General features: G+C 47.9%; 1 protein-coding gene across 10 annotated transcripts in view; it reads right to left on the bottom strand.

Moving 5' to 3' along the window:
* The window catches only part of KSR1 (kinase suppressor of ras 1), a 149,245-nt gene that overhangs the window by 67,829 nt on the left and 58,005 nt on the right, over positions 1-23,411 (bottom strand). For 7 of the 10 annotated variants that reach the window (XM_039508232.1, XM_039508227.1, XM_039508228.1 and 4 more), the window contains one exon: positions 15,195-15,278. The exons of the other annotated variants lie outside the window; for them this stretch is intronic. The gene's annotated coding sequence lies outside the window, so the exon portion shown is untranslated. Of the gene's footprint in view, positions 1-15,194; positions 15,279-23,411 lie in introns of those variants that run through there. 10 annotated transcript variants of the gene reach the window in all.

Here is a 23,411-nt window from a genome sequence, read left to right on the forward strand (position 1 = left end):
TGTGCCAATACTTCTTCACGCAGCCTGCAGTCTTTGCCTGTTTGTGCAATTCAATGAGCCAGCCAGCCATCAAGTCAAGTATTGTTGCTAGAGGTTTTAAAGGGCTGGATTATTTTATGACCCAATATATTCACAGTTATGCATGGCTTAGATAAGGGCAGTCACATAGCTCGCTTCAGGCAGAAGCTGACCGGGAAGGAATTCCATGATGCACCTCCCACCAGGTACAGAGCACAAAAGGCAAGGTAGAGAACTGGTGAAGGTTGAGTCTTCTGGAGCAAGAGATAATAGGCATTCCTGGAAGCAGGATACAAGACTTGCTGAACCAATGGTATGAGCCCGTAGGGCAAGTTCTACATTCCTACCTTCTAAACCTGAGAGGAGAACCTTGCCTCCAATTACAGCAATGAATATTCAGAGTGACTCTGCCAGATCACACTAAATTACTCTAGATTTACACTGTCAGAGGTCAGAACCTGGCCTGCTGAGTTCAATACTCCCTCAAGTCACATTAAGAAAGAATGACAGAGACAAGACAGGTGAGGTAATGTCGCATTGCGCCAACTTTAGGCGGCCCCTATACACATTAATCTAACACACAATGGCCCACTTCATTTCAAGTGACCACCTCCAACATGTGTTACCCCTTTTGCTTTACAATCTGCCCCAACTTCTATTTAGTGCAGATACTGCTTCCTCCCTTAGACCTGAAGAGTTGTGTAGCACAAAAAAGTGTGCACCTTCCACCACCAGAAGTTGGTCCAATAAAATATATTACCTCACCTACTTTGTCTCTCTCATATCCTGGAACAAACATTGCTACCACACACTAAAAAAAAAAAAACACAACTAAAAGCATGTGAGAAACTGATATGGATCTTACAGAGATGGTGAGGTAATCTCTTTTATTAGACCACTTTTGTTGGAGACAGACAAGCTTTCAAGATACAGAGCTCTTCTTCAGGTCTGGCAAAGATACTCAGTGTCACAGTATCAGGGGGTAGCCAGGTTAGTCTGTATCAACAAAAAACAACAAGGAGTCCGGTGGCCCCTTAAAGACTAGCAGATTTATTTGGACATCAGCTTTCCTGGGTAAAAAACCCCACTTCTTCAGATGTCACAGGTAAATACAAGATCCATCAGTAGTTAGCACATAGTCAAAGGGACCATTCGAAGTGAAGTGCCCGTTAACACCCCTGTAGATATAAGGAAGGGGGGGCGGCTTAGTGGGTTACAGATTGTTGCCATAAATCCAATGTCTTTATTAGGACCATGACTTAGTATCTAGCAAGTTATGAATTTAAGCTCCCAGGCTTGTCTTTTGGAAGCATTGCACAGGTTTTCCTTGACAACCACCCAGAGAATCTGCAAACAGGAATGCAGAACACTTATTTCAAAGTCATCCAGGTATCTCATTCAAGGGTTTAAAAAAAAAGGGGGGGGGGGAACTTGTGATGGACCCAGTTTTGCATGAAGGGGAGAACCAATATTTCATTTCCAGTCAAATCCCTTTGTTAGGTTACAAACTAATGGGATTGAGGAGTTCGCCAGGGGCTGGGTCATAAAACTGAGCTTCTTGGAGTGACAGCAGGTTAGGGTGACCAGACAGCAAATGCGAAAAATCGAGACAGAGGATGGGGGTAACAGGAACCTATATAAGAAAAAGACCCAAAAATCGGGACATCTGGTCACCCTACAGCAGGTAGGGTGAATAAGTTGCAGTATATTGCACTGCATCACTTTCTTCTTCTCCTCTGAACTACTGCAAAGTTATTTCCAGTGCACTGAAGGCACTGGAACCTAAGGAGGAGGGCGACACATGCTTCATTACCATCACTTTCACAAGGCGACTCTCCCCCTGCAACCAGGAGAAATAGTTTGAATAATTGGTCATTTGTGAGACTGAGGTTACACCAGGTATAAAGGAAGTTAGAATACATCCAGGAACTGCTTGCCCCTGAACTGTGAAGGCAGAGACCTGGGAACCCACAAAGGGAGACATTCAGCCCTATGCAGATGATCAGTGCAAGAACTATGCCTTATAAGTGGTGCCATGTGCTGGCCCTCTGCTTTGGGGTGAATACTGAACAGGCAGTGGTCTAATTCACTCCCAAACCCTGAGAGGGTCAACAGATCTGCGAGGAAACTCCAGCCAATGCCACAGACACTTTTTAAAATGATAAAATGTATGACATTTATCAACCAGAGATAACAGCGTGGCAATGACCAACAGAGGGAGGATGGTCTTGGTTAGCCTGGCACTTGGAGACCCAGGTTCAATTCCTTGTTCGGAAGTGGAATAGCAGCACTTCCCTACCTCACAGGGGTATAGAAAGAATAAAATCTATTAAAGACAGTACTGGAGGACATGGAAATGCCATAGAGATGCCTGTAGGGTGGGAACAAAATACACACTTCAGGGGTTCCTCCAAGTCTTCCAGCCAATGCCATAATTAAGGAAGGCCAGGATCCCTTTACAGTCAGTGTGTTGTTGTTGCGTGAATGTGATTGAAACCCAACAAAAAAACAAACAAAAAAAAGAGTAAAGCAGCAGCCCGCAAAAAGGCCTGGATGGAGGCAGTGTTCAGAATGAAGATCACTGTCAAGACGTCCAGTAGGCAGGCCGTGTTTCTAGGAACGACCTGAATCCCAATGGTCCAGCTAGCCTATCCTGGAGATTGTATGTCTAGAGGTTGGAGCCAAGGGGCCGGGAGTCAAAAGGCAGAGCTGAGAATCAAACCCACGTCAACGACCTGCTGTGAGACACTGAGCGAGTGGCTCTCTCTTATCAAGCCAACAGCCCATGAATAATCCTGTTTGTCAGGGTAGCTAAATGTGCGTCTCAGCTTTGTAGCACCTTCCACACCCTCACCCACAGATCAACAGCTCTTGCAGCTTTTGAACTCTGTTCTCCCCAGTGCTGCTTACTTGAAGTAACTGACTCAGCACTGTAGGCTGGGAACCCAAAGTGAGTCACAACCCCATTTTAATGAGGTCGCCAGGGCTGGCTTACACTTGCTGGGGCCCAGGGCCAGTGCCGAAGCCCTAGCCCCACTACCTTCAGGGCTCAGGTTACAGGCCCCCTGTTGGGGCTGAAGCCCTTGGACTTTGGCCTCCCCACCTGGAGCAGTGGGGCTTTGCCCCGCCACACATACACACAGGGCTCAGACTTCGGTTCCCCTCTCCTGGGGCCGTGTGGTAACTTTGGTTGTCAGAAGGGGGTCATGGTGCAATGACGTTTGAGAACCCCTGGACTGACTCATTCAGGCAGACTCCTGTGCATAGCTGCTGCCAATCTCCATCTTCAGAGTCAAATCACCACAAGGGCGGGGAAGAGGGAGAAGTGCCACCATTTACTTTTTCAAGATTCCAGTTGCCTTCACAATTTCCCCCTGTATTCAGAACACAAAGTTACTAGGGACCAAGGATGGGCTGCCCCAGAGGACACTCAGTGAAGCCAGGCAGGCTGCTCAGGTGTGACTCAGAGCAGAACCTGGTCCTGGAACCCGTATGCGGCAATCGCAAAGCTAAGGAACCTGAAGTCACGTGTCTGAGTGTTACTGAGGCCTGAAGTCTCAGTTACTCCAAGGCATGGTCAACACAGGCTTTGCACAGAGAACTATCTTGAGTAGTACTGATCCAGTGATACTGGTACAACCCCTACCAGTGTAGGTTATTCCCTTTCCCTACAGGAAAAATGGCTTATTTCCTATTACTGAACTAGCTAAACTAGTATAAGCACTTTCATAGTGGTATAATTGAGTCCACATGGTGCAGGGTGGGAATTGTACCATTTTAGGGTTAGGTATATTCTCATTTCCCTATGAAAAAAAACTTATTCACAGGCTGACATTCTCTCATGGCACAGAGCTCTGCGTTACCCACCCCAGCTCCTGTTGACACCTGTGCTAAAAGCTTTCAGCTGTCTCAGTGAATACTGCACCCAGAGGAGCTCTTCCTACTTTATTATTTTAACATTTAAGGAACAACAAAACTAGCCTGAAGTTCAAAAGGTACCGCAGGAGTCTAGTGCAGCAGCTGCACGTTGGCGGGGAGACTTACCAAATGTAAAGGGGAAAAGAAGGAGCTGTAAAACAGGCAGGCATATTTCAAGAAATGATCTGAATCCCACATGATGTGGTTGGTTTTGGACTCTCTAAAACATATGGTTCTCTTTTGCCTTCAGAAATAAATCCACTAAATGATGGTATTTCAGCTTCTGCCTTCCTCAGAGACGCAAGTGCAAGGATAAAGTCAGAAGATGAACTATAAAAATTGGCTGGCCGTTGATTGATTGGTTTATCAAGGGCTGAGAAACCGGGGTGTGCGTCTGTGTCCGTCCCCGTCCGGTGGAATACAGTCACACACACACACGAACCCTTACGAGGGACAGCTTGGGGTCCAATGAACGGGGCTCTCGACTGGGACCCATAAGACCTGGGTTTTTGTCCTGACTCTCCTACTGAAGTTGGACAAGTCATTTCACCTCTTTGTGCCTTTGTCTGGATTGATCTTAAGGACAAGGACTGTCTGTGGAGTGCTTAGCTCAATGGGGCCCTGATCTTGGGACCTTACGGTGCAACTGCAATACAAAAAAAAAAAAAAAAAAAAGGATGAATCAATACACAAGCCCCTGTTAGAATGACAAGGCTACAGTGCTCCCATTCATTCCTGACTGGTTTATTCCTTAGAATGAGTCTTAAATCATCTGGGCATGAGGATGCCTTCAGAGTCCGGTTCTGAGCACCTGCCTCTCCCATCGGCTTCAGCTGTGGTTGTAAGTGCTCAGTGCATCTCAGAATCAGGCCCCATGCCGTATATGCTGTGTAAGCAATAGGGAAAAAAGCATCTGTGCTTTTCTCAAGTGCTGTCAAGGGCAACAGGATTAAGACCAAGTTACTTCAAACTATGCAAGACCCCAGCCATAAGCCTCTGGAAAGTGCTTGGCCTGAAGAATCTTGCTACTATAAACATGAATCTTACATCAGAGAACTGCAAAGCACCTTATAAACATTAAGTAATAAACCCCATTATTGCACTCCTACAGAGGAGGATACTAGGATGAAGAGAGGTTAAGTGACTTGCCAAAGATTGCATAGTCCAGTAGTAATACTAGAAACACAACAGGTGAGTCCTGACTTCCAGTCCCCGACTCTAGTCACTAGATAGAAGTCACTGCTATCAACAACTACACTACAACACCTAAGGGTATGTCTACACTGCAACCATGGGGCATGACTGAAGGCTGTGTAGACACCCTAGCTAGTTTTAGTACCGATGCAGTGATGCCACAGCAGTACGGGCTAGCAACATGAGTAATTACCCAGGGTTCCAGGTGCGCATGTACAACACACACTGAAACATACATTGCCTGGCTTCACTGCTCCGATATACCCAAGCTAGTTTGTGTATATCTACACAAGCCGCAATCGCACCCTGGGACGGCAGTGAAGACAAACCCTAAAAAGCCAAGGAACTCGGGCCTCTACTGCACACTGACCTGGGAACGAGAGACCTGACTGAAAAGCTGAACTGAAAGCAGCATTTTGGGTATGTGGTTCTAAAGGCATGTCATGTTTGGTTATAGGTCTTGTCGCTGCTGGTGGTATGAAATCCTGGCTCCACTGAAGTCAGTGGAAAAAGCTCCCGTTAATATCAGTAGGACCAGGATTTCATGGTGCTCAGAAGTCCAGCTCCTCCAAATTACTTATGTTTCTTTCATCGGGCCCCATCTCCACCAATATTAACTCTGTGGACCCAGAGGCAAGGCTGGTAGGAACTGGCGTTAGCTCCACAGAACTAAATCAATTTACACCACCTGAGAATCTGGCCCAGGGGTCTTTTAATCCCAACCTTATACGCAGCAGCACAAAGAAATCCAACAGGCTCCTGAGGGACTTTCAGTTTTGCTCGTGAAAGAGGAAACAGTTTCTCAACGCGTTGCTAAGAGAATTGTGAGAACAAACTAGTGCAAGTGCCCAGTAGTGCATGCACATGGGAGGAGGAGGGGGGTAGAAGGGAGGCACTGGAAAACAAAATTTTCCCCACAGAGCTGCCTTAGGTAATACACTGCAGCTAGTTACAAGAAAGAGGGACAGATAGCTGGGTTTTCCTTTGAAACTTCAGTCGTGCCGCTAGCTGACACCCAAACAATAACCATCACCCAAGCCTGGCTGTGGCTGGTTATTTCTGCCCTGTCACATGATTCGTAGAGCATCATTTCTGGGTCACTTGGAGGCCATGCGCTGTTCCTCCCTACCCCTTTCAAGCTCGCAGCGTCCGAGATTGAGAACTGCAATTGCAACACAGATCTCTGCCCAGCTTGGCGAGGGGGTAGGGGGCAATCAAGCAGCTCTCTCGAATGGAGAATACGATGCTCGTCACCCGTCTCTCAACATAGGGAAACACAGGCGTCTATGTTCCCAGCAGCAGGCGGTGTCCTCGCCTTAAATATCAAAGGCTTCTCCCTGGGCACACACCAAAAATGAAACACTCTCCCTCTTCCCTTACTGCCCGAGGACATGCAGCCACAAGAGAACTGTTCTGAGAGCCCTAGGAGGGTACAGACTGTGCTTGCAGCACTTCACGGTTCTCAGGCACATTTTTGCCACTGCTGCATCCGATCTGCAGCTCACCCTCGGCTAGACTCAGGCCTTTCCTTCAAGTGTCCCATCTCCCTCCTCTAGCTCACCTCAGGAGTGTTTCCCATATGGAACAGTGAAGAATACCTCCCCTGCTGCCTGGATCACAGGGAAGCCTGCAATTAGGACCTATTCATCTCTCTTATCCACCCTGCAAACAATGCACATGCCACATCTCCATTTCAGGATTTATTACGCCTAGGGCCCCATCCTGCCAGATGCCACCAAGTCCATTCATTTTTCTTCCCCCACCCCCCTCCCGGACCATTTCAAATCCTGCCCAGATCCACATGCAACTGAGCTGCATCAGTTCCACTAAGGCCATGGCTACACTTGCAAATTTGCAGCGCTGCAGCAGGGTGTGAAAACGCACCCTCTCCAGCGCTGCAAATTGCGGCGCTGCAAAGCACCAGTGTGGTCAAAGCCCCACAGGGAGGTGGAGTATGGACAGCGCTGGGAGAGCTCTCTCCCAGCGGCAGCGCTTTGAAGTGCAAGTGTAGCCATAGCCTAAGACTGGGGACCGCCTGGCCCATGGAAAAGAGGAAGGGGCAGGAATTTCTTTGTAGTGAGGTGTAGAAAGCATGGTGGAGACCTTCCTAAATGGGGCTGAACTTTGCCTTACATCAACGGTCCCTGTGCGCTCACAGTGCCTAGTACACCGGGTTCTGACCCCCGACTGGAGACTTTTGGAGCTACCGCCACAGAATAATCATTTAGAGAAGAAGGGCGATTCAGCGACTAGGTCGCTAGTCTCAGGCTTGGGAGACCCTGCTCTGCCACAGATTTCCTGCATGACCTAGGGCAAGCCACTTACACCCAGAGGTATTTAGGCACCTAACTCAATGGGAATTAGGTCCCCTTGAGAATCTGGGCCTTGGGTACGTCTACACAGCCCAGGGCAGTGAGTCCCCCAGCCGGGTCGACAGGCTTGGGCTCGCAGGACTCATGTTAGCGCTCCAGTCGCTGTGCCGATGGTGCTCGGACGTTGTGGCATGGGCTGGAGCTTGGGCCCTATGCAGCTATTACAGTGCTAGCGCCAACCTCAGCTGTCGACCCAGGCTGGGAGGCTCACCACCCCAAGCTATGTAGAGCAAGGTTCCCTCCAAGTTTTTATATCCATGTGCAGAATGAATTTTGTTATGTGGTGGGGGTGGGGATGAGGGGTTTGGGGTGCAGGGGGGGCTCAGGGCTGGGGCATAGGGGGGGTGAGGGCTCTGGGGTGGGGCCAGGGATGAGGAGTTTGGAGTGCGAGGGCTCTGATCTACCCCGCTTTGAAACGGGAGTCGGTCAATGTGCACTAGGGAGCTTTCAGTGTGCAGACCCTGCTGCCACGCAGGCCATTAGTGTGCAGCATGTTAGCATGGGATAGATTTATACCCCAGCTTACTGTGAACTGTTTGTGCAGACAAGCCCTAGGACCGGGGGTACTCAGATGCTAGAGCAATTTAAAATAGATAATCAGAGTAACTCGTTGGCAGAAGCCCATGGAGTCACACCGGGGGGGGGGGGGGGGTGAATGTGGCCAGCGATCATGCTAATCGCATGCCTCTGTAGGACTGTAATTTTCATTCCCTTTGCTATTCAATTGCCTCTCTCCTCCCAGAAAGGAAACAAAAAAGCCCCAGCGTTACAATCACCGCAGCCAGAAAGCAGTGGAGTGACGGGGACAAGGATTATAAACAGTTCATAATTTAGGGAGAAACGCCCAAGGAAGAAGGAAAGAAACACACACACCCCATAACCTAGTGAGCAGCAATCTCTCTCCCAGCCTCCCTTTTTAAATTCCAGACCTTGGGAGGGTTATCTTCAAAGACACTTGATCATGTCTATGATGGCTCACACACACATTAAATAACTCAGGTGGATTTGATTAATCTCCCCCACTGTGCAAAGAAGAAGAAAAAATTCTATGCAGGCTTCAACTTCCAGTGCAAATAAGGGACCGGAATTTAGGGCTAATCTAAAGCTTGGCGTTTCCTCCAGCAAGGTCAGGAAGGGAATGAATAATTCTAGGCTCTCAGCACGTTCTTGCTCCTCCCTAGTTCAAACCTCACCCTGGCAGGTGCTGAGCCCCCACAGCTCAGATCCAAGTACATGGACGCTGCAGGGACTCAGCACCTGTGAAAATGTAGGCCCTATGGGACTGATCCTGCTGAGCACCCTGGCCCAGATCCTCTAAGGTATTTACTTAAGCACCTCACCCCCATGGGAGTTAGGTGCTTAAACACCTTGGAGGATCTGGGCCCCAGTCTTTAGTGGGATTTGAGGGTACTAAGCACCTTTAAAGTGCCCCTAGTCCCAAAATTTTTTTATTCTGGATTCCCGCCCCCCCCCCCCTTTGCTCTCTTTTATCCTGCATCCCTGTGGCCTTCAACTTTCTTTTTGCCCTCACATTACTACTGTCCCTTGCCTTCCCCCAGGGCCTGGCTGTGGAATGAGGCTGATTAACAGCCAGTTCTCCAAAGCACTAGGCCTTATTGCCAGAGCTTCAAACAGAAGGAAACAAAACTCTGTGCTCAGTTGACTCAATGCCTGGGGCATCTGAAGAATGTCTCCGCCCCCAGCTACTACTGAAGCAGGCTTTGAGAAACTTTTTTCATGTAAACCTAAGGTTTCCTCCTAGGGTGACCAGATGTCCTGATTTTATAGGGAGAGTCCTGATTTTTGGGTGTCTCTCTTAAATAGGCTCCTATTACCCCTACCCCCCGTCCTGATTTGTCACACTTGCTGTCTGGTCGCCCTATTTCCTACACACACAGGCTGATTCCAGATCCTACACTCAGAAACATCCAGACATGCACCCCCTCCGGCCATGGGAAATCTTTGCAGCGAAACCTCAGTCCATAAAATATTCTCCAAATTACTCTGCTATCTACAAAGAATGGAGCGGTTTTGGCAAGCCAATAGGGTCACATTTCTCCACCAACAGACACTACTTGAAAAAGCTGCTGTCACTGCCTGCTCCCTCCCACCGCCCAAGAGATCATTTAGCAATACAGGCAACACTTTCACCTAGGAGATCATAAGCAGGTAGGTTCATGGCCAAAGGTCTCTAAACCACCTAGTATGCCTCTTCTCCCCCCCGCTGTGTGTTTTGTCCACCTGTTGTAACCTAGGGTATATTTATACTGCAATAAGACACACGCAGCTGGCCTGTGTCAGCTGACTTGCGATTGCGGCACTACAAAAGTCACTGCAGATATCCAGGCTTGGGCTGGAGCCCTGAACTCTTCGACTCCGGGAGGGTTTGAGCAACACACAATGTGTCTGTATGTATCACATACAAAAAAAAAACCCCAATCTCTGGGATTTCAAATTTCTAGACTTATCAGGCCAGATATCAGTTAGCCCAGTGAAATTCCACAGCAACTCTGCTGCAACCAGTGAGATTACAGTGGTATAAATCCAGCCTAATCAAAATCTGAGTCTAGCCCTCTGCATTGGGCTGTCTTTGTGCCCCACCAAGAGGCATGGCAAATCCTGCCCACTCCAGTAGGCTGGTTGTAATATTTCTCCAGCTCCGCTTACTGCACTCCACTTATTCTTCTGCAAAGTGTGCCTCGAACACTGCATGCAGTCATCTTGCCCCAGTAATCAGCACGGCTCAGCGAGGCATCTTGGGAGTTACACTCCACCAAGCACATTCCTAGTCACTTTGCATCCAAGTTCAGGGCTGGGGAAGCACAAGTGATAGATGCACTGTCATGCAGCCTGCTTCTGCCTCTTGCTTTCAGAGACCATTCTAAGCAGCTTCATTTCTGCACACAAAGGCTCAGCTGGGAAATATTGGTTCATTGGGGAGCTCATTCTGCTCTCACTCAGCGCTTGTCTACACCGTTTTTTGTATCACTTGAACTATACAGCTAAATCAGTTCAACACCTGTTCTCTCAACCTGCCCCCTCCCAGCATGGATGCAGTTATACCAGTATCAAAAGGTGTGTACAGTGGTGTAACGTATTTCCACAAATGGAGTTCAATCATTACCAAAGCTGCGTGAAGACCAGCGCTCACACGACCCTGAATTCAGCGGAGTTGTTCATGGTTTTATCCTGGTGTAAGTGAAAGCAGAGTTAGGCCCTGGCTACATAAACGTTTGCTGCTTTAGCTACAGCAGAAACTAGACTGTTGGTTGAAAAGGCTTCAAGTCCAGGATGGACTTTTCATCCAAACCAGAGAAAACGATTCCGCGTTGGCCAGTAGCCTGGTGGGTAGGAAACTTGGCTAGAATATGAAAGATGCAGGTTGGAGTCCCTGCTTCAAATCAGGGAGAACAGGGACCAGGGGCACCAGAACAGGGCCAAGGCCCTCCCACTTTTTACCAGCCATAAAGGTGAACGACAGGGGGAGGGGCGGAGAGGAGTGAATGGGGATGAGGTCTTGAGGAGTGCAAGGTTGGGGCCATGGTTCAGGCACCTATAGGCCCCCCCACCCACCCACCCCTTTCAGGGCACTTCCGCTGCTCCTGACAGGAACTCAAACTCAGGTCTCCCATCCCAGTCCCCTTACCACTGGTGGACTGGCTATTCTAGGGTGAGATGGTCAAGAAACCCACCCCCCACTTCCACCAAAAAGGTTCAGTTTTTATTCCCATGTGGAAAATGCAATTCTTGATTTCTGGCCAGCCCCAGTGCTAGATGATTTATAGTGGTACAAAAGCGCTAATCCAGATATGCTTATTCCAGTTCAGAAAGCAAAAATAAGCTATAGCAGTAAAATAAAAAAAAAGTGCAACCCCACACACCTCTAACCAACATAATGATACTGCTTTAAAAACCTTCTAGTTTACCCAGTAGTTAGACTGAGAAACCCAGTCTTTATGGCCCCTTTATGCTATCAGAGCATTGTTTAAAAGGCCTTAACATGGGTGCAAAGGCGCCTTCATGTTAATGAGAATCAAGCCCTCAGCTTTTAACAGAAAAAACAACTTTCAAAGATCTTGTGTCTTTCACTCCAGACACCCCACGCTCTCCTTTGGAAACATCCTTCCCAGCATCCAGCTCATCTCCTTTGTCCCCTCTTCTGCAACACATACGGCTAATTATCACTTTCCGCTAAAAATAACCCCTATGATCATCAACGGGAGAATCAATTCAGCAGTCCCCAGGGTTCAGGATTTCTGTAGCAGCTCTTTCTCAGATGACTTCTTCAGAACTAGTGTGCTACTGGCCACAGCAACCAAAACAAAAAAAACCCAAACAAAACAAAAAACGGGGGGCGGGGGGGAATAAAAGGGCCATTGTAACCACTGTGCATGTTATTTTGTAATGGATATGGCAGTACAGACAAAGAAACAAAGACAAAAGGTCTTCTATCTTGTGTTTCTCTGCCTGTATGCAGATGGTTCTGAATGTCTGGAATAAAGTCATTTCCCAAGCTTTCAGATTTTATCCCTAGCCAGCCACCATTCCACATTTACTGGGCAGTTAGTTGTATTGGGGATTCATCTGTTTAAAATATTTCAGCTTGATTTTTCAAAATGAGCCCAAGACAGGTAGGCACCAACACCCTATTGAAAGTCATCATGTGTGCTTAACTCCCTAGGTTCGCTGGAAAAGTCCAACTTCGGTCTTTTTGATCTCTAAAAGACATGACGAGGAGCTGCGCCATTTGGGGCAGAAAGAGGTCACTGGGTTTTTGCCAAGAACGTCTTATGGATCACTTAGACCCATGTTGCTCATAACCCACTGGTGAGCATGTCGCATAAGTCCCTCTCTGTGCCAATCCACAGAAGATAGAAATTGTTACAAATGACCAGCTACAGAGCTCTAGCTCGCCTTCAACTCAGGTGGACCCAACGCACCGGCCAAGAAGGCAGCTGTCACACGATAACAAGGGCAAATCCTTTGCCCCAGTCTCTCTCTCTCCCCCTATCCCTTTCGCACAGCCTCAAAAGCAACTAAATCAGTGCGGAGACACTGCACAGGGCAGGGCCGCTGGGGTGGGGGTAGGGGGTGAGGGTGGGGAAGAGGGAGGGGAGTGGGTGGCAGGCCCCAGGCCCTGCAGGGGCCCCCCCGAGCTCTGGCCCGACAGCGGTCCAGGTCTTCAGCAGCAGGGAGCCCTTCAGTGCTGCCAAAGATGTGGAGCAACTGAAGGGCCCTCCGCTGCCGAAATGCCGCACGAGCCCTGGCCCGGCAGGTCTTCGAAGGCATTTCGGCAGCAGGGGGCCCTTCGGTGCTGCTGAAGACGCGGAGCGACAGAAAGGCCCCCCCCGCCATCGAAATGCTGCTGAAGACCCGGACCGCCCCCGGGTGAGTACAAGCGCCGCAGCTCCCCCGCTTTGCCCCAGGCCCCCTGACTCCTCTGGGCGGCCCTGGCAGAGGGAGAGACACTGGTGCAGAAAGGCTGCCGAGTGGTCTCTAGGACACCCTCTGCTGTGGGCTAGGGAACAGTGTTCTGGGCTGGTTCTCACTGCAGCAGGCCTTAGACATTTCTGACAATTTTACTCCGGACCTAAATGAGCGTTCAGGGGGCTTTTCTATCATGTTCATGACTGAAAACTGCACCTTCCTCCACTCCCATCAAGAAAGGTTAAAACTTCAATGGAGCGGTGCAGATTGACACCCACTGGAGGGTCTGGCCTTGAGTGTTTTCCAAAAAACAACAAACAAAAAAAACAAAAACAAAACACCAGTCAGTCATTCTAAAAGAAGAAATATTCTGGGCTAAGAGCTGGGGGGGGGGGGGGCGTTTACTGTAATGAAGGGGGAGGGAGATGAATGAGGGAAGCATGTTTTTAAAAATACTGTCCACCATAGGAAATTGCTCAACCAAAATGTGGCAACCTGCCACATTTTCATAAGCATCTCCTCAGAGAGCAGAACAGCCTTGTTTTATAAAAAGTTAGTTTGTAATTCTGTTGGGGAGGAAAAAAAATTAAAACTTCTCTACAAAATGTGTGTGTGTGTGTCACAACAACAAAACCCCAAAAACACATTAAGTGCCATACCAGGCTGCAAGGATAGGAGATTTGGAGCCAGCTAGTTGGCTTTAGAGTAAGTTTCCTGAGCTCCTCCTCTGTACAACATACTGAAGTGAAGCCAAAGCAGCACAGGAGAGATGTGACTGCTACTTAAAGAGGTGGTGGCCGGCGGAGCTTTTGCAGAGAAGGATACTTTCCAAATACTTAGCAGCATGTACAGTAAGATGAACTCCAGGGATCATTAAATTCTCCCTTCCAACAGGATCCTGGTAAGGGATTAATAAATTGGTTTACAAATGGGAACAATATTATGCTTCCTTCTCATCCCAGCTGCCTTCCTTTCCAGGAAAACCAAACCCAGTTTGGACACCCATTGGCCTTTTCCCCTCCAGCCTCTGTGCCCCATTTAAGTTCATTTTCCCTACTGTACCTCAAACTACCAGCCACCCAGCAGCAGCAAAGCAGCTGGGAAGCATAGTAGACCTACAAACACAGCTCAAGGTGGAGACAGGCACCAAGACCACCATGCCTAGAAACAGGCCTTGGACCAAAACTCTGGATCACAAATCCCTCATGTGTTAGCGAAGAGGTGTGTGTGTGGGGGGGTGTATTTCAGCAAGCAGAGTGTCACAGATTATCTGCTTTATGCCATGCTGCGTTCAGAGGCACCCAGGTTAGATCCCCCTGGATTTGGCACACAAGGGGGTAGCAACAGACTATGCTCCAGAAAGGGTCCCCAGCTCAGGAACAGCTCCCCTCCTGTAACTCCAAAGTAACCCCGGCCTGTATGTGCGGGCTGCTGCAGAGAGGGGGTTACAGCTGCGTGAGGGAGGAGCTGCACGTTCCACTGCCTGTCAGCAGATGGGGTTGAAGCTGGATTACATTTTGTGTTTTGAAATTTGCATCCGGAGTGCCAAGCGCTCTGGATGGCTCCTCCCACTCCCCCGTGCTATGGAGCAGGAGGGGTAGGACATAGGGATTCTGCTCCCCACTTTATTTGTGCAGAAGTCACACGAAATAAAACAGCATTTCTGCTCCTAGGAGGCCCAGTCCTGGCTCAGGGAGCTCCTTTGTGCCAGGCACCGTACAGCCAGAGCGAAGGACAGGCCCCTGCCACACGGAGTTTGCAATCTAAGGCCCCTAAACCCGCATGGGGAACCATATAGGCCAAGTGAAGTCAGCTGGGCTCTGCACGGGTGCACAGCTCTGCCAAATAGCAGGACTGGAGCCCAAGTAACACTGAACAGGTCTGTGGGCTGTCGTTCAACATGGCACTTCTTCACTGTTCCACAACGGCCTGATTCCAACACCCTTTTGTCTCAGACTAGTGCGAACTGCCCTACCACACAAGTGGTCTCGCCGATTTAAAGGAAATATTCTCTTTCCAGGCATCTCCCTTTAACCCAAACCCCGCAACTCCCACTGACTTCTACATTGGGGTCAGAGCTGTTGCTCATCACACATGGGAAGCACTTATCCCTTGCAAGACCCAACCCTAACTGGGTCATTAATAGCCTCTGTTTGCATTGGCTGATGAGCTTGGAAACACCAGCGACCTGTTTATCCAGCTGCAAGGCAGCCCTTCCTCATTATACTCTTTGATCGTGTGCCACATTGCCTCATTGAGCTTTACCTTTGCATTCAACAGCCTTGTAAGACACCGATTTCCACACGGCTCCTGAGCCTTTATTTTCCAGAGCCACGGGCAGGTACCATCCTGAATGAGGCAATGGAAAAAGGTCAGGGAAGTTGCCAGGGCATCTCCAGGCAGCACTGAATGGCACAATCAGAACGGCGCACAATGTGCAGGTGGCACCTCAAAACCCACTATAGAAACTGCGGCAGCGGCACACACCCACGCACAACTAGAAACGTGGCCACGGATTCAATCAGTAGTGAATCATAAGGTGCTTCTCACCGTGGCATCTGGAAACCCCTGTTACAGCAGTTCTCAAACTGTGGTCTGCAGACCCCTGGGGGTCTGCACATCATGTCCAGGGCTGCCAGCCCTGCTGATCAACTCCTCTCCCTCCCTCCCAGTGCCTCCTGCACACCACAGAACAGCTGTTCAGCAGCATGCGGGGCGGGGGGAGAAAGAGGTGGGGAAGAGGAGGGGTGGGAGTGGAGAGCACACACCCCAGGGGAGATCAGCCATCTAGGGGGTCTGTGAAAAAAAATGAAATCAAATTGGGAACCTCAGGTTGCTAATGTTTGAGAACCGTTGCCCTGTTATGTATTTGAATTGTGGTAGCACCTAGGAACTCCAGTTGTTAACTCGGACCCCACTGTGCTTGGCACAGGACAAAACAGAACAAGATCAGCCCTGCTCTAATGAACTTACAATCCAAATTATGAGGGGGAACAAGTCATCTAGCCAGGCCTCTTAGAATCATAGAGCCATAGGGTTAGAAGGGGCCACCAGGGTCATCTAGTCTAACCCCCCTGCCAAAATGCAGGATTTGTGGTGTCTAAACCATCCAGCCTCCTTTTGAAAATTCCAATATCCACCAGTTCTTCTAGGGACCTATCACTTGACTTTAATAGCAGAGATCAAGTCAAGATCTAGAATTTTTAAGAAAGAGATCCCCCCGCCTTGTACCACAATCAAACTAATAATGATAAAAAACAAACACCTGCATCCAGATCTTTACTCTGGTTTAAACCAGCTGGTTACACTGACCTATGCTCATTTATGCCAGCAGAATCTGATTGATCTTGATAGCATTCCTTCGCATATTACGTACCCCAATCAGAAAAATAGCTGACTTGTACACAGCAGCAGATTGAGGTGCTCAGGACTATTCAAAACCGGAGAATAGCCAGACCTACACTAAGAGATGCTGGTGTCTGTGACCCCAATTCAGCAAGATACTTAACATGCCTAAACTCGGAGCAGGCGAGTAGTCTCATTGAATCGCAGGCATAATGCCTAACTCTAAGTACAAGTACCTTGCTGAAATCAGGGGGAGAAACTTCAGCCAGAGGAGGTAATTTATGCACCGTGCTGAGCAGCTACCTCATTGCCACTTGCTGTGTGTTTGAAGAATAGAAAGAAAAAAAAAAAAGGCTAGATTCTGCACACCCATAAAAAGAATACAGACTTTGAGAGACATCTCACTTGCAGCAGTAAACAGAGTCATTCCTACATGGAAAAAGGTGAGCATTGATTCAGACCCATGCAGTGGATCAAATTTAGATTAGATTACTTTCCCAGGCTACAGTAGGGAACACTCTCTCAGGTAAACAAAAAAACTTAGAATCCATTTTAATTATGCCTTCAAATGCAGTATGCTGGAAATGGGTAGCTTTAACCTTCCTGACACTGCCCTGCAATCACATCGGGAAATGAACTCTGGGCCATTGGCTCCAAGCCACTGTGGGTTACAGCATGCTGCATAAAGGATGCAGCCAAGTCTCTGGGCAGGGAAGAGGTGAATTAATCACATTGCAGCCAGCACTCCCCGGTGAGTGGCCCATGGAACAATATTGGACTCTACTCACCTGTCCTTCCAGCTAAGATGCTTCCAGTTGGAGCAAAAACAAGTTCAGAGGTAGTAACAGCAGCAAGCTTGTAAGTACAGGGGGAGAAGAGGACACTAACACCTCAGGGGAAGGGCCCTCCCAGGAGAAAATTACACAAGAGGGGTCTCAGCCTTCTCTTCAGGTATGGGGTGAGAATTTGTAAGTCACAAAGCCACACACACACCGCAAGACGAGCAGCATCTCCAAGAGTCAGAATCAGTCTATGAGTAGTAATCTTCTGTATGGACGTGAGCTAGTGCATTGAATGTATGGTAACTTGAAGTCCTTAAATCATGATTTGAGGACTTTAGTGACTCAGCCAGAGGTTAGAGGTCTTTTACAGGAGTGAGTGGGTGAGGTTCTGTGACCTGCAAGGAGCAAGAGGTCAGACCAGATGATCATGATGGTCCCTTCTGACCTTAAGATCAATGACCACTCTTTCTGCAAGTTGGAAACTACTGGTGGTTATTTAATCACCAAGCATTTGCTCTGCAAGCCAGACATCTGACTGATCAAAACCCAGTAGCTTTTTCCCGTTACACACTGCTGTCATTTCATTGCGCTGGAGACTGTCTTTTTACTGGCATAGGTGTCCGTCCATCCCACCCCCATCTGCCAGAACAGCCACCACAAGTGGTGAGGAGAGTATACGTACATGCCACAAGGGAAATCCTTCATATGACTTGGCCCTACACCTCCCTACTGCATCCCAACTTCCTCCTTCTGTCTCCGCCTCCAAAAAAGGTTCATATCAAGCCATGTAACAACTGCCCTAAAAATCTATTTCAATTCTAATCTGCCCCAGAAGCACCTTAAATCTCCGTTAGACACACAGACAGACATCCGCCTGGCTGGTGGCAGGAACCCTCTCCTCTAAAGGGAACGGTAACAAACCACAGTCCCTGCTATTAACCTAGAATTCAGAACCCTCAGCTCTCTACTCACTGTGCCTTCTAAGCACAGCAAAGGCTGCAGCTAATCCTTAACTGCCTTAACCTGCAGCACACTTCCTGAGATCATGCCCCCTGGCCTCCACAGCCTTTCCTGGGGTGGCACACAGTGGAGGAGGCATTGGACCAAAGAAAGTGGCTCTCCATCCCCTCCCCGCCCACCTGCAGCTGAGAAATAACTAACTGACTATACAACAGCTTCACCCTTGATTATTCAGTGTTAGGTGCTGACGGTTGCCAAGCATGTGCACACAGTAAGGTTATATAAAAAGAAGTTAACCCCTTCCTTTACAGAAGGGGTATGATAAATGCAGCCATCTCTCATGGGGATTTAATGACCTTCTCTGAGGTTTTGCATTCATCTTCTGGGAGGTTTTCCCACTCCCCTCTCTCCCACCCCATTAGAGTCTAGCTAGCTTTCTACAGCCCTGGAATCCAAAGTGCTACATCTAGCCCCAGAACTGGTAGAGCATGGTCAGCTGCAGTGCAACATGCCTGTACGCTGCCCAGCCATGACCTACAAAGGTGAGAATCCAGCTCCATGGCACTTCTAGTGCCTTCTCCAAAACCCACTGAGGTAACTACATAAGAGCGGCCATACTGGGTCAGACCAAAGGTCCATCTAGCCCAGTAGCCTGTCTTCCAACAGTGGCCAATGCCAGATGCCCCCGAGGGAATGAACAGATATTCTTTTTTGAACCCTGTTATAATCTTGGCCTTCACAACATCCTCTGACAAGGAGTTCCACAGGTTGACTGTGCATTGTATGGGAAAAAAATACTTCCTCTTGTTTATTTTAAACCTTCTGCCTATTAATTTTATTTGGTGGCCCCTAGTTCGAAGGAGTAAACAACACTTCCTTATTTACTTTCTCCACACCAGTCATGATTTTATAGACCTGGGAGTCTTTCAATGGACTTCAATAGGCTTAGGATCAAGCCCTTAATCCTTGACACCTTTTCTAAGGCTGCCAACAAGGTGGTTAAATAGCACCAACTAGAGTGGTGGCTTGAGACTGAAGGCAGCCTAATTTCCTGAGAGGTCACTTAACAGCTGTGAGGCACTCACACTGACATGGTTATGGGCTTGCTGCACCTGTCCCCTTTCTTGTCTCTGAGTGGAGACCCTCAAGTGTCAGGCCTTGAGCCTGTCTGGGATGGAATCGCATGATTCTCTTCCTCTTAGAGCAGGCCCTGAGCTACAGCACCTTGTGTAACCACTGTGCTTTCCCCAGCGGGACATGCGGTTCTTCCCTCTGGGAGTCTCTGAGCAGTGATACAGTGATCAGACAGCCTTCGTAAACCAAAGCATGGTTTATTTTGCAGTAAGAACAAAAAGTAGTTAGAGAAGAATGATTCTAAAAATACATAGTCTCTTAGCAGCCCTCAGGTGCTTGCTGAGAAGTGGCTTGAGTTATTCTTTCCTTTCATGCTCGTTTTTCTAGATAGCCCCTTATTAAATAAAACCAATATAGTCAGAGTTCAAGGCCAGAAGGAACCGCCAGAACTTTCATACAGTAAACACCTACAATAACCAGGAAAACAGTCATGGGGAACAGCATGGCCTAGGGTACAGAGCACTGGACTGGGACTCAGGAGACCTGGATTTTATTCCCAGCTCTGCCACTGACCTGCTGGGTGACCCTAGGCAAGTGACTTTACCTCCCTCTGCCTCAGTTTTCCCCTCTGTAAAATGGATATAATTCACTGTTTCATCAGTAGATCTAAGATACTATGTAAGAACTAGATATTCTCATCATCATCACCACCACCACCACCACCGAGCATCTCCAAATTCATCACAAATACCTTCCAGACATTAAAATGACTCAAGCCTGTGATGAAGGATAGGAAAGGAACCAACTGCCAACCTCCTAAACATCCAGTTCTCGCCTAATGTTCACTAACATAATAGAAAGAAAATGTCAAGAGACACTTTTACATAGAACATATGGGCTTGCAAATGTTCCAGTCTGTTGCTAACACAAGTGATTTAAAAAAAATCCTGTACAGACACCCAGTTAATATAAAAAAAGGATACATTTCAGTCAGTCAAATACAGTATCGGTCTAGTATTTTCTGTAGCAAATTTTAAAGGGACTCTACTGAAAACAATTTGACAGTCACAAAGTTTGTCGCAACATTTTTAAAAGTTTGAGTGAAAAGAACAAGGCCTTAAACATTTTTTCAGTAGCATCGTGAATGTGATTTTCAAATCATTAATGGCCATGTTTAAGCATTCCAGTAGCACAGGTGACAGCATCAGGTAAGGAATCTCTTGCCACCTAAACAGGTTACCTCCAAAAAGAAAAACCAGAGTCAAAAGCTCCCAAGCTTACAGTAGGGCTGAATGCCTAGAGTAGAAAAGCAGACACACAAAGAGAGGAACAAACAAGGAAGTAATAGAGCAGGCCAAGAGCCAAGGCAATTAGGCTTTTGGAGGTCAGGGAAGAAATTAATCTCTGATGCAACTACACTGTAATAAAGGCATTACACCAGTCTAGGATGAGGTTGGCCACCGATGTGCCCTACCGGAAAGGGAAACTCAAAGCCCTTGAAAGTGTCAGGGAGATGGGGATTCTGTTGCTAGTTCCATCATTGTAAAACTTTGGACACGACACTTTCCCTCCTTGTGTCTCCAGGCCCCTCTACCCCGCCCATCTATAAAATGGGAATAATAATACTGACCCCACCTGCATAAAAAGCACTGAGATTAATGGGTAAAAGGCAGTGCTATTAGTCAAGGGGAGGGGAGCTTATCCCATCTAAGTACAGAAAGATGTTTCAAGATCAACAGAGATCAGATTCTGCAGAGGAAGAATATCTGTAGATCAAACATGCAGAACTTGATAAAAATCAATATTTTTCCCTCTTAATAACAGTCCACTAAGTTTTTTGGGAGGGGGAGGGGGAGGATTGTTTTACATTTGTTTGTTGCATATCTTAAAATTATATTGCACCCAAAGTTAATATACATTTAATTGTGCAACTTCTAGAGAATAGACCAAGTTCTGCCTCAGCTTTCACACAGCAAGTGCACAGAGTGTCAATCAACATTAGATACATTCCTCTAACTTGGTTTCAGGGGAAGTGATTTCTTAGTAAAATACCGGCCTGACGTCAGAGAAGTGACCTTCCGCCGCACATCACAAAAAAAAAAAATTTCCACCCTCGCAAAACCTACAATTGAGCTTCTTCACACTTCAGGCTGCTGAAGGAAAGTCCCTGTTCTAGCCATTTTGGGATTCAATCCAAGATTAACTCAGCTGCATGCCCTCCACCTCAGCACTAGCCATCCATTATTAAAGCAAGGCACCACAAAACAATCTACAGAGCCATTCCTGTAATTCCTATGCTGCAAAAGGAATGTGACAGAAGCAGGAAAGCCAAATCCATCTTCAAGAGTACTTAGTCACTTTCCAGTAATATAACTGGAACTGCAATACATGGATACAGTTCAAAGTTCCACATCCTGCAAGTTTGTCCAGCACCAGAAAAAGAAAACCCACCCATCTGTCTTCATAGCAGTCACATTCTACCTAGTCAATGCACCAAGCCACTTAGTTGAAATACAGCAATCACAGGGGGAGGGTGGGTGTTCAGAACAGTTATTTTAGCAGAGCCGCTTGTATCAAACAGCATCCTCTGACAGACGATGCATCAACCAGGGATGTGGCATTTTCATTCAGTGTCAGATAATATTTAAGCTATTGCTTGGGGCATTTGATTTGCCCATTTTAGGAGATCACTCAATTGTGCACTTCTGTGAGAAAAGTCACCCTCCATGTTTATGCATAGTGGGCTTAGAGGAGGGAGAGTCACCCATGGGAATTAAGGAAGGTTGTGCCCTAAAACACATGTAACTTGTCTTGCACCATTAGGTTAAACCACCCAGGGAATTTTCACACACACACACGAGACATTTAAAAAGAGCTCCTCCCCTCCCCCATCCACGCCTCCCAAGATGCCCATAACTACAAGCAATTTGCATATATTGATTTGTAAGGATCTTCGGGCCTGGATGATTAGGCTGAGCAAATCAAATCCCCTCCCCTCCCACACACCCCCCAACCTCATCTGATGTAAATTGGTATAACTCCCCTGGAACAACATTGCTTTACACCAGCTGAGGAATGATGGGCTTGTCCATACAGGAAACATACTGGTAAAAGCTAAAGCGTCAATTTAAACAAATACTTATGCTGGTAGAACACCCCTGTGTGGGTCTTACTCCTCTACCACTGACTTCCTGTGTGACCTTGGTTAACTCACCTAACTGCAGGGCCTCTGCTGGAAGATGGGAATAATGAGACTTCACCACATCAAGGGACTGCTGCGTGGCGGCTAATGTAATTAGCGTTTATAAAAAGCACTGAGATCCAATACAAGTCCAAGGTGCTATTATAAGATCTGCTGCTAATCCCCACTTTGTGGCGGTGAATTCCAAGACATGCTTTCCTCTGTTTTCACCCACCACACCATCTCCCTGTCTTCCCACGCTGCATTTCGGTAACTGAGCAATAGCCTCCTACCAACACACACAAGCAACCAATAGATTATTCGCTTCCGCATCTGCTAGGGCATTCAGCATTGCAGCGTCTAGACTGCCAGCCCGCTTCCCCATTCAGCCTCACCCAGCCATGTGACAACACAAACAACTCAACACTTACACCAAGCCCAGGTTTGGCCCTAGAGTTGGGTGCACTGCCGCTGACCTCAGTGGAAACCTTAGCAGCCCAGCTTGCTAGACTATAGCTTCCCAGAGCAACTGAGTGGTGAAATAGCCTTATTGTATTATCAGGAAGTAGAATTAAATGATCAAAGTACTATTAGTTACCAGCAGGTTCAAGCGCTGATAAGACAGCTACTGAGTGACACCCAGTCGACTGGCAGGGCTGCTTTCCTGACAGAAAGCAAACATTATGAAGGATGAAACAGCATTCAAAGACAAACACTGAGCTTCCTCCTGCTGCACCTGTTTCAGGTAAAACTCCCCATCTAGCCGCATCCGGATAGGTGCCCATGGAAGAGAGAGGAAGCTGCAATTCTCGGCAGAGGCTCAGCACCTCGCAAACGTACGCTTTTGACATCTGGGTCTGATCCTGCTCTTGCTTATGAGACTGGGCAAACGCCCACTAGTTTCATTGTCAGCAAGCTTGGAGCCTCCGAGTGAGGACTGCAAGATATGGCCCCTTACGGTGAGCAGGGTTTGGGTGGGGTGCGGGGGGTTGTTGAGGAAATATGGCCTTGTGGCTACCAAGGTGGTGACAAGAGATGGAGCTCAGTTCCCAGCGTGACTGCAGTGTGACTCCCTGTGACTCTGCATCAGGGCAGGGATGTGGCCAACCTGACCTAGTGGTTGGAATAGGGGTGATCAGA

Source organism: Mauremys reevesii, linkage group 20 (assembly GCF_016161935.1).
Source record: "Mauremys reevesii isolate NIE-2019 linkage group 20, ASM1616193v1, whole genome shotgun sequence".
Lineage (NCBI taxonomy): Eukaryota > Metazoa > Chordata > Testudines > Geoemydidae > Mauremys > Mauremys reevesii.